Source organism: Phragmites australis, chromosome 21 (genome assembly GCF_958298935.1).
Source record: "Phragmites australis chromosome 21, lpPhrAust1.1, whole genome shotgun sequence".
Classification (NCBI taxonomy): Eukaryota; Viridiplantae; Streptophyta; class Magnoliopsida; order Poales; family Poaceae; genus Phragmites; species Phragmites australis.
Genome location: NC_084941.1, coordinates 25818257 through 25835304, shown reverse-complemented (window position 1 = coordinate 25835304; position 17048 = coordinate 25818257). Strand labels below are relative to the sequence as shown.

The 17048-nt window shown below is 48.2% G+C and overlaps 1 long non-coding RNA gene across 1 annotated transcript; it reads right to left on the bottom strand.

Annotated features, from left to right (window-relative positions):
- Positions 1-8874: 8874 nt before the first annotated feature.
- On the bottom strand, positions 8875-9484 carry LOC133903720 (uncharacterized). Its single transcript, XR_009907332.1, has 3 exons — positions 9413-9484; positions 9233-9346; positions 8875-9159 (listed from the first exon to the last, which is right to left on the bottom strand). It is a non-coding gene; the product is annotated as an uncharacterized LOC133903720 (long non-coding RNA).
- Between the last annotated feature and the right edge of the window lie 7564 nt (positions 9485-17048).

Sequence of the window (17048 nt, the reverse complement as noted above, 5' to 3'; positions counted from 1 at the left end):
GTGCCTGAATGTCCTTAGCGGGTGCACGCATTCAGGGGGAAATAGGTAGACTACTGGCAGTGCTCAATAGTCAGGGAGCATAATTGTCACATTGAGGAAATAGAGTTCGCCCACCAGAACCTGTCATCTGCTTTTATTGCTAATGTTATGTATGGGGAGATTGTGGACAACCTGAAGTATGAGCCACGATCAATAATCCGTGCTATTGAGCAAAGGTTTCAGTATACAATAAACTATGTGAATGCATGGAGGGCGAAACAGAAGGCTATTGAGATGAGGTTCGGGACATAGGAAGATTCATATCACAATCTACCTCGTCAATTAGCCATAATATGTGGAAGAAATCCAGGCAGTTACTATGATATCAAGCATTACCCCTCAACTGATGTGGAGTACAGCGGGAAATGAGTATTGCAACGTCTTTCTTTGCATTTGCTGCAACCATCAAAGCATTTTGGTATTGTCGACCCATCATTTGCCTGGACGGGACATTCCTGTCTGGGAAGTACAAATGACAGATATTGTCTGCAATTGGGGTCGACGGTAACAACCAAGTCCTGCAACTAGGGTTTGCCTTCGTGGAGAGTGAGAACGGGGACAACTGGTATTGGTTCCTTGAGCGGGTGAAGCATGCTATTGTTCTGGACTGGCCAGATGTGTGTTTGATTCATGATAGACATGAAGGGTTGTTGCAGGCTTTGCTGGATATGCAATATGGTAGTGCTCGACGAGGTGTTGCATCAAAGTGACCTGACTTGAAGAGCAGGTGGTGCATGAGCTATATGGGTGCGAACTTCTATAGACAGCTTAAAAATAAAGAGTTGATGAAGCTTTTCAAGAAATTGTGTAGTCGAAACCAGCAAAGGAAGTTCAATGCCCTATGGACAAGACTGGACAAACTAACTTTGAAACAGACAACTGAGGTTGTAGCCACAGGTGATGAACCGATAGCTCTTGGACCTGTCCCAACAGATACTCCTCAGATAGTAAGGAGGTCAGGGTTAGCTATTATGAGCTTTTCACAGTGGATACGTAATGAGCCAAATGAAAAATAGGCTTTGCTGTACAACAGTGGTGGGGCAAGGTATGGAATAATGACAACAAATCTTGCTGAGGTTTATAACTGGGTCATGCAAGGTATGAGGTCCCTCCCACTTGTTGGAATTGTAGAAGGTATTTTGCATGGGACTTGTAAATACTTTATTGATCGGTACGCAGCTACTTCCAAGGTAATGGAAGATAATCGTATGCTTTATGGACGGATGCTATGTGAGTATATGGAGAAGGCAACAAAGAAGGCACACATGCATCGCGCTAAACAAGAGGGGACTGCGGAGCACAGGTTCAGTGTCCTATGCCGGAATAAGGGTCTTAGGGGTGGAAGATGTGAGCGGCACGTGCAAGAGTGCGTGCTTAGGCGTGGGACATGCATTTGTACTTGCCAGAAGCTACAATTGCTTCACAAACCTTGTACACACATCATAGCTGCGTGTGCGGAGCACAATATGCTTTCCAGGTAATATGTTTCAATGTACTTCATGAAGGATCAGATACTGAACACCTGGAATCATGAGTTGTATGGTTACGGCATTGTTGATACATTTACAAGTAATCTAGGCCCTTTACGAATCTATGTGCCTGATTTGGAAAAGATGAAGAACGCACTGGGTCATCAACAAACTCGTCGGATTCGCAACAATATGGACGAATCCGAGGCGGGTCCAAGGGTCAAGCGATGCAGCCAGTGCAATGAAACAGGTCACACGTACAAGTATTGTCCTAAAAATGCACCTGTTGTGCAGGTGAGTATTGCAGCGTGTTCTAGTGTGATTGCATTTAGCGTACCTTGCTGTTATATTTGTACTTCGTGCTCTAGCATTTTAACCTTACATTTGTAAGTACATGTCGTAATATATTCATGTTACTTTTCATGTAATAGACTGTACGTATTAATCATGTACATACAATTGCAATGTAAATTTCCATTAAATATATATTGTTCTTGTCTACATGTTGCAATATATTAATGTACATGTGGTTTTAATGCAGATATGACACACCCTCCGACCCCTGAGCTTCTCAACCCTGTAGTGGATAAGAGGCACCACAACTTCTTGTCCGCCGTGCACCAGATGGAGTTAGGAGTATTCCGACCATGTGGCCCTAGAGAGCTACTTACGGTCGATGATCGGTGGAAGCACCGGTAAGTCGATACATTTATACGCATGTGCCGATTCATTTATGTATTGCATCCCCCAGTTTATTTATATTCCCAATGGTGCAGATTGGCAGCAGCGGGACTCCTACCGTTTTGTCATTTGGTGGAGGCCCGATCGACGGAGAACCTCGATTCTATTTTGACCGCTCGCTGATAGCAGCCCTGGTTGACCGATGGAGACCTGATACACATACTTTCCACCTCCCCTGTGGCGAGATGACTCCGACCTTGCAGGACGTAGCCTACCTCTTAGGCTTACCTTGTGCGGGAGCTGCGATTAGAGTCATCGACATGGATGCTGACTGGATGAACATCATGCATCAGCGCTTTGGCCCGGTTCAGCGGACAAACGATGCACCCCCCTACGTGCCTGAGTTCTTGTCCGATCCACGAGGGCCCACGAAAAAGTGTATCCTACAGTTCCAGGTACTGTACGATGCAACTTCTCATTTACTTTTCGAGTATCTAGTTTTGTTCCTTACTATCACTTGCCATAGTTACAGCATGCGTACATGCACCCGGAGGCCGATGTGTACTCGGTGTCCAGGCATTTGGAGGCCTACCTGCTTTGGCTGTTTGACTGGGTTATGTTCACCAGTGGCCAAGGCCACCTGGTGACGAGGACCCTTGTTCCGTACGCGAGGTTGATAGCAGATGCTGTTGGCGAGGAGGTACCACATTTCAGTTGGGCATCTGCTATCCTTGCTGTGACATATCGGGCGCTGTGCGACGTGTGCACGAAGGAGCCACTTGCCACTTTTGCTGGGTGCCCACTACTACTACAGCTGTGGTCCTACGAGCAGTTCGCCATAGGCTGACCAGTGGTTGACCGCTCCCCATACCCTGAGGAATGGTATTTTGAGCCCGAGGAGGACGCGCCTATTATGGCCTCGCTGTGGTGTCGACGCCGGGTACATACTTTCTTTTGAATACTTCAATTGTCACATGTTTTTGTTATGGATGTTGACCATGTTTCTCACATGTTTTTGTTATGAATTCTGACTATATTTATTACATAGCCACACTGGGCGCATGAGTAGGATCACAACGCGTATGAGATTTTTCGGTCACAGTTCGACCGGCTGTGTCTGGATGACATGGTATGGACGCCCTACAGCTTCTTGGCCATCCAAGGTCGTGCGGGTTTGGGCCTGTCTCCGTTGTGTACCCGCGACGAGGAGTACTGGCTTACGAAAACACCGCTTGTCTTCGACATCTACATCAAGGAGTACTCACCGCACCGCGTCATGTGGCAGTTCGGCCGCCACTAGGCTTTCCCTCTCGTCCACATTCGCACTGTTCCAGTGCATGTCCACAGGTAAATATAATGAAGTGAATAATTTGTAACATTCGTCTTACTGTCATTCTATTTAACGTGGTTCACTTGCAGGTATAGACGCAAGGGACAGCCGGCTAGCAACCACAACCTCTGGGCAGATCGCTTGGCCCCGTACGTCTCAGCATGGGCCCAAGCTCTTCAGGATGTCATGGAGGAGGCGCGTCCGTTCGACGAGCGGAGCTTCGAGGAGTACCTACGGTGGTACGTGCCATGTACACGTACACGGGTCACCTTCACTCCAGAGGGTGTTCGGCCCCACGTCACGTCGACTACGGAGGCCTACCCGGGCCACTGGGACGAGGACGCTGCATTGGCGGTATATGTAATTTACATCTCATTTCAGTACCACATACTCGCGTAACAACGACTATAAATTGAAATTGTTATTTCTTGTTTGTTTCCACAGGCCGATATCATTTATGATATCCATAGGGACACAGCTGGTACCATGGACCGCCTCAGGCAAGGGGTGCACCTCAGTGCGGCGGACGTAGCGGGGTTCGTCAAGTGGGTTTTCGATAAGACCGCGCGGGCCTTGAAGCTTACCTCTTGCTGGTCCACTACAGACGTCGCAGGAGCGCCTCCCAAGTCGAGTGGGGTCCACGTCGAGTCATCCAGAAGGTCTGATGTGCACTACCGTCCATCGGTGTCAGCATCCACACGGCCCCCTGTACCACGACCTGTAGGCCTGGACCATATAGGTACGGATTTTTCATACGCACGGCATTTAAATATATTTGTTTCTTACTAGTGCATTGATTTTAAACAAATATTACGTGCACCTACACACGTCTCGACGTTGCCACCTAGATCGAGCCCAGTGCCGACACCCTCACCACTCGCAGGGCACTCGGGTATTGGACGACACTACATTGCCGTATTCAATATATTTAATAGTACATCTAATATTGTCCACAGGTTATTTCGGTGATGAGGTTGGGCCGTCTTCAGCTGCACCGCGACCGATCCCACCACCACCGTTCGACCCCTACTACGGCACGCACGCCTGGCCATGTGCTGCTACACCGGCATACCACATAGGTACAATAGTGCATTTTGTACAACTACTTTCATTTCTACATTTTCCATATCTAATACATTCATCTGTTCGTAGGCCCCTCCAGCTAGTACATATGGACGCCCGTGGATCCTTCTCAGTCTTCATACCCGAGTCAGGAGGATGAGCCTGGGCCAGACCCCCCATTCGACCTCGTGCGGGACTTCTTCGGGGGCACACCAGACTACGTCGTCCTCCAGCAGTCCCAGGTACCCAGTGTTCCACTTCGGACATAGCACACCCAGGAGGAGGCCTCGACACCGGTATTCCCTACTAGGCCTACCAGGCAGGTCGGTCCACCCGACCCCCTGACCTACTCTAGGGGCCACGTGAGGGCCAACCAGTGGCAGCAGCAGCGAGACCATGATGGGGGGAATGGTCGACGGCAGCGGGGGAGACAACAGTAGGATTGCACATTTGTTTTTGTAACTTAAATATGCATATTCGATTCGTGATCTATTCTTACATATTCAGACGTGTGTAATCTTTATGGTCCACTTACCATGTCGTAACTGCATTTCTTATTCCAATGTGATCGCACGCTAGTTGCATTTCTTAATCCAATATGACCACACGCTACATTCTATTATCCTCAGCCATGTATGAACCGTTCACGACAGACCTAGAAAAGTATTTCTTACAAAGCTACTTATACACGAAGTGACCGCTTGAAAACTCTATCGGGAGTCTAACTTTAGTCACGAAGTGACCACACAACTGAACTTTAACCATTAAACGACATCACCTCTTTCCTGACGTAATCTGCATACATGAATTGACTGCACTACTCAACTTTAACCATGAAATGACAACATATTTGTCCTTGCGCAAGCTATAGACAAGAAGTGACAACACCGGATAGCTTTTACCAAAAATTAAATGACAACACATATACCTTGACACATGGAATCTCTGTCCAGCATCAATGCCATAACTTTTCTATTCTTCAAGAGGAAATACAATGCTCCTGCCCCCCTCTAAACCCTTCCACCCACTCCTTTTTCAAGAGGGAATCCAATGCTCCTGCCTTCCCCCACCATAAATAACCCAACCTTCATACATGGATACACCACTCATTTCTCAGTTCTCTCAACTGTAATGTCTTCCTCAGCTCCACCAAGCCCACCCAAGAAACATTGGGGGATTTTCATCCCTTAGGGGGTCGAACCACCGATGTGCTTCTGTGGTGACCGTTGTAGGCTTCACGAGTCCTAGGACATATCATACACCTATGGGCTGCGCTTTTTCATGTGTGCCAACTACCAATACGATAAACCTCAACATGGACCGTATGAGTATCCACCGGTATAGAAACAAAGATCAGCCACATCTTTCCCGATTTCACACCCTGTTTTACTAATCTCTCATCTTGTTCTATTTGTCTAGTCCCCTCCACTGATCTGTGACTTTATTCAATGGCTCGACTTTGAGCAAAATGAAGACCAGAAGCGGTGGGTCGACATGACCATGCGGTGGAGGAGGGAAGCTTACACACACCGGGAGTACGAGCAACAGCAAGTGTAACTATACCTGAAGCAGCAGGAAGAAGAGCGCATGAGGAAGGCAACGCGGGACTATACCGCGGCTCAGGCTCGAGAAGCTGAGAGGGCAAGGAAGCGGGAGAGGGCCCGTCGCGCTAAGGCGGCAGGTCCCGATGCCCTGCGAAAGGGCAAATATCCTAGGTGCACTCAGTAGAGAGTATCTAATGTAACCCGACATGTTTTCACTCCCTAAGGTATGTTATGATTAGGAGCAGCGCACTATTAAGTAGGTCTTTGTGCGAACCGTACATGCCACCTTTTTTTTCTCGTCGTGTCGTCGTGGTTACAGTCTCATGTAATGTTTTCCACCATATGTATAATCTTATGTTTGTCACTGTTTGCAACCTCATTGCCGCGTTATATGCTGCGAGTGCTTCACATATATAATTTGTTCACAAATATTGATTTTTTATCCTCCGAACAATACGTAAACTACTCCAAAATCTCGCTTCCCCAATATACCGTTTTGGCCACTTTTTAACCATTTTAATTCCAAATTTTGCAAAAAAACCAATTTCAAATATTGAGCAACGTTTTGCAATAAATTTTGCAACTTTTAAAAAAAAATTCCTACCCACCCATTGGGAGGGCGGTTGGAAATGTACCCGTCCTCATTGGGCGGAAGACCCTACCCGCTTCCTGAGAGTGCGGTTAGCCCCCTTGCCGCCCTATCAGAGGGTGGTTAGGGCATTCGCCCTATCAGGAGGCTGCAGACGCCTATTTTTATAATTATTGTGACGAGAAATCTATTTATTTAAATTTTTAATGAAAAAATATAAAAATAAAAAAACTCTACCTGCGAAGGTCGGAGGTCTGGCTTGAAGACTCCGTAGAGGCCCGAAGTCGGTGGCAAGCTGAAGCCTTGCGGAGATCTGGGCCGGAGCCGCAGAGAGCAGGAGGCCTAGCGCGGAGCCTCGGAGGCTCGGAGGCAGGCCGGAGCCTAAGGGAGGCCCAGTCCGGAGCCCGCCGAAGCCTCGCAGAGGTGGTATGGTGCTAACCGAGCGTCGTTACAAATGCCTGATTTTGTCTGAGTTTTTTTATTTTTATATTTTTTCGAGTTTAAATTTAAATAAATAGATTCCTTGCGAAAAGATTTGCAAAAGTAGGCGCCCGGTTACGGGTGCTAACCGCCCCCTGAGAGGGCGGTAGGCCTAACCGCCCCCTCAGAGGGCGGCAAGAGGGGCTAACCGCCCTCTCAGGGGGCGGTTAGTCCCTGGGGGGGCGGTTACCCCCTAGCCGCCCTCTGAGAGGGCGGTTAGGGGATTTTTTCATGTAAAATTAATTTTTTTCTATTTTTTCCTATAAAAATATATTATTTTTTAATTGAAGGAAAAAAAAGAAGGGGTGTAAGGAAATTAAGAAATTAAATTTGGAGTAGGTTATGTAATAACGGGAGGAAAAAAAATCAGTAATTAGTAGTTGCAGCATTTTACGTGGGTATGGGGTGCGAACGAGGACAAATATAGTATTGAACACATGGTGAAAACATTACAATACACTGTAACTGCGACGACACGATGAGGAAACAAAGGTGGCATGTACGGTTCGCACTAAGACCTTATTAGTGCGCCGATCCTAATCATAACATGCCTTAGGGAAGGAAAGTATGTCGGGTTACATTAGGTACTCTCTACTGCGTGCATCTAGGATACTTTCCCTTTCGGAGGGCATCGGGACCTGCCGCCTTAGCACGGCGGGCTCTCTCCCGCTTCCTTTCCCTCTCAGCCTCTCGAGCCTGAGCCACGGTACGGTCGTGCGCTGCCTTCCTCATGCGCTCTTCTTCCTCCCGCTTGAGACGAAGTTCCTCTTGCTGTTGCTCGTACTCCCGACGTGCGTACGCTTCCCTTCTCCACCTCATGTTCATGTCGACCCACAGCTTCTGTGAGTCATTTTGCTCATTGTCGAGCCACTGAATAAAATCACAGAGCGGTGGAGGGGACTGAACAAATGGAACAAGATGAGCGGTTAGTAAAAGAGGGTGCGTAATCGGAAGAGATGAGGCGGACATCTGTTACCGTACCGGTCGATAACCAGTTGTTGCATTGCGAGGCTTGTCATACTCGTAGTTGGCACACATGAAGAAGCGTAGTCCATAGGTGTATGAGATGTCCTGCGACTCGCGGAGCTTACAAAGGTCACCACAGAAGCACATTGGTGGTTCGAGACCTTCAGGTACGGTAGTCCCCCAATGTTTCTTTGGTGGGCTCGATGGAGCTGAGGAAGATATTGCACTTGAGAGATATGAGAAATGAGCGATGCTTCTCCGTAAGGAGGTTTGGCTACTTATAGTTGGGGGAGGCAGGAGCATTGGATTCGCTCTTAAAGAAAGGAATTAGGGCATAGGCGTAGCTGGCGGGAGGAGCATCGGATTCCATCTTGAAGAATAGGACAGTTTTGTCGTTGCCCATGGTCAGAGATTCCACGTTTATTGGTACCCGTGTTGTCATTTACTGATTTGAAAAAGATGGGTAGTGTTGTCACATTGTGTTGTCAAGTCATGGTTAAAGTTTAGTGGTGTGGTCACTTGTTCATTGAACGTGTCTGAATATGAAATGCATTTACGAAATGCTAAGTCGACCATACAAAGTGAACGTGTCTTAATACATATGAGCACATCACGAAGCGAATACGCATATGTTAGTTACAAAAAATGTAAAATGCTACTCATGCCTCCCTCGTTGCCGTCGTCCGTGCGCCCCATCGTGGTCCTGATGCCGCTGGTTAACCCTCACGTGACCCCTGGAGTAGGTGAGGGGGTCAGGTGGGCCGACGTGTCTGCTAGGCCTAGTAGGGACCACCGGTGTCGAGGGCTCGTCATGCGTGGGCTGGGTCCGAAGCGGTGCACTGGAAACCTGGGACCGCTGAAGGACGTCGTAGTCAGGTGTGCCCCCGAAGAAGTCACGGACGATGTCGTATGCGGTGTCGGGGCCAGCCTCATCCTCCTGACTAGGGTAGGAGGACTGTGAAGGCTCGGCAGGCGTCCATGTGTACTGGCTGGAGGGGCCTCTGAACAAATAATCACGTTAGATACGAACAATATGGTATTGAAAGTAGTAGTAAAAAATGTATAATTGTACCTGCGTGGTACGACGGTGCAGCAGAAGAAGGCCACGCTGACGTGCCGTAGTACGTTGCAGGGGGGGTAGGGTGTGGGGCCGCCGAAGACGGACCGGCCTCGTCACCGAAGTAACCTGAGCACAGTTCTAACTTATTTTGCTGAAAGTACTAGAAATTAGGAAGAAGGGTTCCCGGAGTACCTGACTGTGGACGTACAGGGCTCAATCTGCGAGGCTGCGTCGAGACTTGTGGAGACGGACCTAATGAATGTTTAATAACAATAAGTAAAGGATATTGATCAATAATTTTCAAAAGTATAATTCGTACCATGTTGCTCGTACCCTCCAAGACGTGATAGGAGGGGTCGTGTGGGTGCCGACACTGAAGAACGTCGGTGCACGTCTGACGGCCGAGACGACTCGGCGTGTGCACCACTCGTCCTGGGAGGCGGCCCTGCTGCATCTGTGGTAGATCGGCAGGAGGTGAGTTTCAGGGCGCGCGTCGTCTTATCGAAAACCCGTCTAATGAAGCTCGCAACATCCGACGCACTTAGGTGATGCCCTTGCCGGACGCGGTCCATGGCAGCAGCTGCATCCCTATTTACATCATAAATGATATCTGTCTGCGGATACGAACAATAGTAAACAATTAAAGTATACGGTTATGTTCATTCAATATGTAGTACGGACTTCAGAAAATGACTTACTGCTAAAGTAGCGTCCTCATCCCAATGCACCGGGTATGTCTCCGTTGTCGATGCGACGTGGCCCCGGACATCATCAGGGGTGTAGGTGACACGAGTCCGCGTACGAGGTACGTACCACCGTAGGTACTCCGTAAAGTTTCCCTCGGTGTGGGGACGCGCCTCATCAACGACGTCCTGTAGCGCTTGGGCCCATGTTGCCACGTAAGGGGCCAAGCGGTCCGCCCAGAGGTGACCAGCTGGCTGGCCTTTCCGCGTGTACCTGCATTGAAACCACGGTAAATGTAAGGCAAACTGAAACGAAGGTTGCTCAAACAAAAATTTATCAAATGTACTTGTGGACGTGCAAGGGGACTGTACGGATGGGGACAAGCGGGAATGCCTGGTGACGACCAAACTGCCACATGACGCGCTACGGTGAGTACTCTTCGACGTAGATGTCGAAGACAAGGGGCGCCTTGGTGAGCCAGTACTCCTCGTCACGGGTGCACAAGGGTGACAATCCCGACCCTGCACGTGTATGAACGGCCCGAACGTTGTATGGCTCCCATACCACATCGTTAGGACGTAGCCTGTCAAACTGGGTACGAAAATGCTCGTACGCGCTGCGAGGTTGCTCGTGGGCCCAGTGTGGCTGAGTGACAAACATCAATACAGATATTTAGAGAGTAACATAGTACGAACGAAACTGTTAATGTAAATTACGTACCCGTCGATGACACCACAGCGAGGCCATTGTCGGCGCGTCCTCTTCCATCTCGCCGTACCACTCCTCTGGGTACAGGGAGCGATCCACCACCGGCCTACCTATGGCGAAATGCTCGTACGACCATAGCTGAAGAAGAAGTGGACACCCGGCAAAAGTGGCTAGCGCCTCCTTCTTCATGCATGCGTCGCAGAGCGCCTGATACGTCGCAGCAAGAACAGCTGATGCCCAGCTGAACTGCGGTACATCCTCTGCATGCGCGTCCGCTATCGACCGGGCGTACGGCACAAGGGTCCTCATAACCAGGTGACCTTGGCCACTAGTGAACATCACCCACCCAAACAACCAAAGGAGGTAGGCCTCCAAATGTCTCGAGACCGCGTATGCGTTGGCTTGTGGGTGGATGTATGTCGGCTGCATATATGACTGGTGTCAGAAATAATCATTACGACATAATTTGTTAGGAATCGATAGGTCGCATGTTACCATACCTGGAACTGTAGGATCCACTTCTTCGTTGGCCCTCGTGCATCGGCTAAGAACTCAGGCACGTACGGGGGTGCATCCTCCTTTCGCTCCACCGGCCCAAATCGCTGATGCATATCGTTCATCCAGTCAGCCTGCATATCGATCACCCCAACCGCAGCTCCCGCGCAAGGAAGGCCTAAGAGGTAGGAGACGTCCTGCAGGGTCGGGGTCATCTCTCCGCACGGTAGGTGGAACGTCATCCTCCCCTCTCCTCTCCTCTCCTCTCTTCTCCTCTCTCTTCTCAATTTTTCTTTTTTTCTGAATTTTCTGGTTCTTTCTCCAATTTTCGGGGTTTATATAGACTCAGCGCGCAGGGGGCCGGCGCGGGGTGGCGGGCGGGAGGCGCCCTTACCGCCCTCTCAGGGGGCGGTAAGGACCTCTACCCACCCCCTGAGGGGGCGGTTAGCTGTGGGGCCCGGGCGGCAAGGCCTACCGCCCTCTCAGGGAGCGGTTAGCACCCGTACCCGCCCTCTGAGAGGGCGGTGGGCGCCTACTTTTGCAAATCTTTTCGCCGAAAATCTATTTATTTAAATTTAAACTCGAAAAAATATAAAAATAAAAAAAACTCGATTTTGTCTTGGGGTGGAGGTACACACCTTTAGCTCACCGATGCATAGCAGCACGGGGCGCCCCCATCCGTTAGTCACATTTTCGAAGTGAGGTGTACCGGTGCTTTGGGCCACATATAACTGCTACAGTCATGACTCGACTGCAGCCACGTGGCCTGTCAGTGCTGGACCATCCTCTCTTTAAAGCTAGCAGCGACCTTTATTGAATAAACAAATCACCAAATCAATAAGCCTAGCAGTGTGATGTAGCCATGTGGCTTGTCACCCACTGGACAACACTAGCAGTCACAAGGCGGAGGGTATGATCACTATTTTTATCTATACAGTTGTGACTTAATTGTTTTCATATATCACGCAATGTGGTACCGAGGAGGACTTGTGAGTTTGGCACGTGGTACATGTATAGTGAACACGTCCTTACAAATAAAGGCAAAGATATTGATGGAGTGTATAGATTAATACTCTTGTCTTGCTCCTAGTGGCCTTTCGTGATAACAGGATGTACTAGCTGATTATGGAAGTAGCTATCTGGCTCGTAATGGGTCAAAAGTGTGCCAGGCCGCTATGACGGGTTCCATCACATTGCGTACCTCACCTGCCCAACATTGTTGCTTTGCGAACGCTTCTCAACAAGAAGTCAAAACACACCAAGATACGTACCTAGCGCTTAGCCGGAGGGGTCAAAGAGGTCCTCGTGTTCCTTTTGGAGGGTGTGCGAGGATGTTCTCCGACTCGTGCTTGCAGGCATGGCCAGGTGTGAGTCGGCGCGCGCACGCGCGCGGTCAAGCGGCACTTGTCTCACATGGTCAGCGGCACGCTGGGACTGAAGACGGCCTGCACGCCAGCATGACAGCGGTCAGCGAGGAACATGCCACTATCGGTGGGTATGCCGCACGGGTGCTTCTATAGCATGGCGTGCGCACTGCTTCCACGATTGCCTTGCTCACCGCAACGACACATCACCTCCTGATGGTCTGTCCTCTCGCCGCTGATGTGCCTTGTTTCGCGGTGGTTGGTGCCGTTTCTCTTGCTCCCTCCTTCCAGCAAAGTTCTTTGTTCTCATCCCCATGAATGATGCCATCTGTTGGGAGATGAAAATATGCGCCAAAGAGATTACGGTGAGAGACTCTTCCAACAAGGAGGCTCAAACTTATAGATGAACTAAGAACTAGAAAGAGAGAGAAAGAGACCGAGTCAGTGTTTGGGGGAAAAATCTAGAGCCCCCCTCCCCCTTCCCTTGAGGGCTTATTTTATAGAGAGAAGGGTAGGAGAAATTATCAGCGTGCCCCTAAAATATTATGTTACAACCATATGTATAGTAGGGTATTTTAGCCGTTTCACCCCTTTACCTATGGCGTGGTAATTGAGATACCACGATCACTATAGTAATACCACAATACATTGTTTAAATATCTCAAGACTGGGACGTTTCCCCAACACTGTTGAACATGAGTAGTAAAATTTATGGCTTACATTATATTGAAATGCTCAAGCTCTTGTGTGTGATATTTTATTGTGGTTGTCATGTCTATCTTTGTGTGTTTAATTATGGAATCATGTTAATCGGAAAGTTGTTTAAACATGCTGTGAAACAACAGTCTAGAAAAAAAAGAGTAACAGTCACTCACTCAGATGTCATTAAACCTGACACGTTAGATGGGAAGAAGTGACACATCACGATTATTGTGTGGTTGACCGACCTGAAACTATCTTGGTTCATGGCTGCTGTTATCCCATAGGCTGTGCCAGCTGATGCTGATGTGATAGTTAATGCCACCGCTGACACAGAAAGGCTAAATGGGAAGAAGCAAATTAAGCTGGCATGTCTCGTTTGCTGTCTGTTTGTTGTCTACTCGGGCTTCATTTAGGCCGAGGAACTTGTCACGTCCCAAAAACACTAATCTAGTCTTTAAGCATGCATGAGTATTTAAAAACGTTTCAAAAATGGTTTAACGATGATTAGGAAGCTCCAAAGTCCTTTAGGAAAATGAGGTAAAAGATAGGAAGAAAACGGGAAACGACCCCCTTGGCGGTCCAACCGCGATTCTGTTGGTCTGACCGCCAGAGGCGTGCAGAACCCATAGAACCTCTTTCTCACTGTCTGACTGCTAGAGCTTAGAGCGGCCACTTAGGTCCCTCGACCCACCCTCTCAACCACCCCCTCGTTCATTTTTCCCCAACCCGAGTGAGAGAGCGAGGGAGAGAGAGGGAGAGGAGATCCCCCACCTTGAGCTCCACGGAGGCAAAATATCGAAGGAGATGGTCATCCATAAGTCCCCTACATCATCCTCAAGCTCATCCCCAAGCCTTCCCCTCCCTAGAGCAAGCCCCAAGCGAAGGAGAGAGAGAGGAGAGCTCCACCTCAACCATCACGATGGCTGGAGATAAATGGAGATGACTTCCCCAAGCTTCTCGAGGACTTTCCTGAGCTCATCCCCTTCATCCTCTTCGCCGGAGAAGATTTCACGCGAGCTTGTTCCCGTCAAGCCCAAAACTGCCCCGGAGCCCGATCTCCAATTCGGAGCTTCCCTGGATCGAACCAATCTGATAGGAAGTTCCCCTACGCTGAGGTGAGGCTTCCCCTACCGTTTTCCTATCGATTCTAAGCTCTAATTGGTTTCCGATTTGTTTAGATCCGAGCAACCCTAGCTATAGATCTCACCCATAGGTTTTCCAAGTTTGGCCTATACTTGTCATCCAAACTACCTTAGAAGCACTCCACTAGTCTCCTAGATTATTTTGGTACCCTTGTAATTGAAGGCATTGCCAGAGCCTTCGTCGACGACCTCGCTGAGGTGGCGCTGGTAGGGTCCCATGGTCTGATCGCCATTATAGCCGGTCTGACCGCCGGGATGAGACTTAGCTAATTAGTTCCATTTTAGACTCCATAGTTAGGAGTCAGACTACCACTAGGGTTGGTCTGACCGCCAGACCCCATGGTTTGACCATCCAAGGGTCTGGTCTGACCGCTAGACCACAGATCTCTCTGTCCACCCACGGTCTAACCACCACCCCTTTCTGATCTGACAACCAGGCCCCAAAATCTCTCTGCACGCCAACAGTCTGACCGCCTCCATAACACTGGTTTGACCGCCGGCAACTCAAAGCTTTATGAACTTAGGACGTCTTATCTGAGGTTTAAACCTTTTCTAACCCAAATCGTTTGGCTATCTGTTGCAAATGTTTTTGAAATGCATCGCTTTTCATACCATTTGCGATTCATACCTCATGAGCATACATATTTACCATCGTTACTTATGCGATGCATTCTTCATCTCTTTTAGTGATCGATGAGCTGGAGAGTAATGGGTTTTCATGAGAAGGTTCTATATAATCTTGAGTTGAAGCACGCAGTAGGCAAGCATCTAAGCATATTCTACCTATTACTTTGGATCATGTGTTGTTTAATTGGGTAAATTATCACTTTATGTATATTTGCATGTTATCGAGTCAATGTTGGGTTTTGGGTAGAACCTATGTTGATGCATTAATTCTCCTGCCTTGAATTCTTGATGATCCATATCCTTGTCACCTGGGTTCAACATGATGGTGTAACCTAAAAGATATCCGAAATGCTTAGCAATGCATAGGTCATCGGTAGAAGTCAAGCGGTGGGATGTTCCATCGTTCATGAGTATAGGATTTAATTACTTTCACAATGGAAATAATGATGTTGGGAAGTATGAGTTGTGAGGATGAGGCGAGATGTGGGCGGTGCTAGGGGTAGGTCGGGAGAGGAGTCCAGATGCCATAGACCGCTTGGGTGTAGTGGGCATAATAGGCTTGTAGGGGTATCTAGTTTGTTCGAGGAGTAGTTCTCGATGACCCCCGCACTTAGAGGCGCATGTTCAAACGGTTGGGGCTTATTTGGGAAAGGTTATCACGAGTACCCCGTTGTGTGGACTTGTGTAGTCACACAAGCCGAATGGTCCTCAAGACGTGTGTGTAAAGAAGTAACCCCCTGCACGGTGTAAAATGAATTCGAATTGCCACGCTCTCGGTCATGAGCATGCTTCTGTCTATTTGCATCGGTCGTAGAGTTCTGAAATTGGGATGTTGTGGTATGTTGGGAAGTGTTGTTGGTTCGTATCGGATGTTTGATCAAGATATAGTTATGTTTATGTTGATGTTCTCAGTATAGGAGGGCACAAGTGTTAGGTTGTAGATGCTCATGCATTCGTGTCAAAACTGCTTTTGCATATGAAATTTTCTTAACCTTGTGGCCGATTCCTTGCTAATTCCTCAAATGCATTCTCCTTGGAGTCGGGTTATTATATGTGCCCAATATGGATTAAGTATTGCGAGTACCTTCGTACTCACGTTGCTTATTTTCTTTTAAGGTAAAGTTAGGTGCCGGCTACTTATATCCCACAGAGCGGTGTGGTGGCAAGCAGTTGATATACTACTCCTAACCTCAATCGGTTGCCTTGTGGGCAAATGGTGCCACCGGTTTTTGTTTTTCTTTAGATTTGTTTTCCGCTGCGATTATGTATGTTTACGCTAGATGAACCTTGTCTTTGTTTAATGAATCAACTTGTAATGTTTTGAACCCTAGTTTATCTCGATGTTGTGATATTCATGTTGTAAAGGTATGTGTGGGTAATAGCTTTTCCTGGGAATTATCAAAGCACACATACCAGGACTGCTGGAATTGGATGCTAGCTCTCGTCACAACGATCTTAACCACTAATTATTAATTCGAATACAATTTGGACAGGTCCTGATAGAACTCTAGTAAGAGCCGGAGAATAAATTCTCGGAAGTGGATAACGACAACGAGTCATTCACCACTGAAAACTTCTTCAACTTTAAAATGTCTGAGGGAATGTGTATGATGGAGCAATTGCAGGAGCTTCAGCTCATTGCTAGGGACTTATTCCAGTACAACTGCATCCTCCCAGATAGTTTTCTTGTGAACTTGATTCTAGCCAAGCTGTTGTCCTCATGACGTGAATTTGTGACCGCTTATCAGCACATGAAGAAGCAAATGATGCTCTCTAAGTTGTTTGCTACTATCAATGTCGAGGAACGTGCAAGGGCCAATAACAAGCCGCAACCATAAGTCAAGGTTCACCTAGTGGAAAAAGGCTCAACATCGATGTTCCAGACGTAGAAGAATATTCATGCTCCTACTCCTCCCTAGAACCAAAACTAGAACAAGACCAAAGGCAAGAAGATGAAGAAGAAGGACTTCATTTGCTACGTCTGTGGCATGACTGGGCACATTGCCCGAGGTGCCAGGACAGGAAGGGCTGACGATGAATAATGGATAGTTACCATATTCGGGTACCCCAGAGTGTCTCGTAAACCTCGGAGCATATCTTTATCTC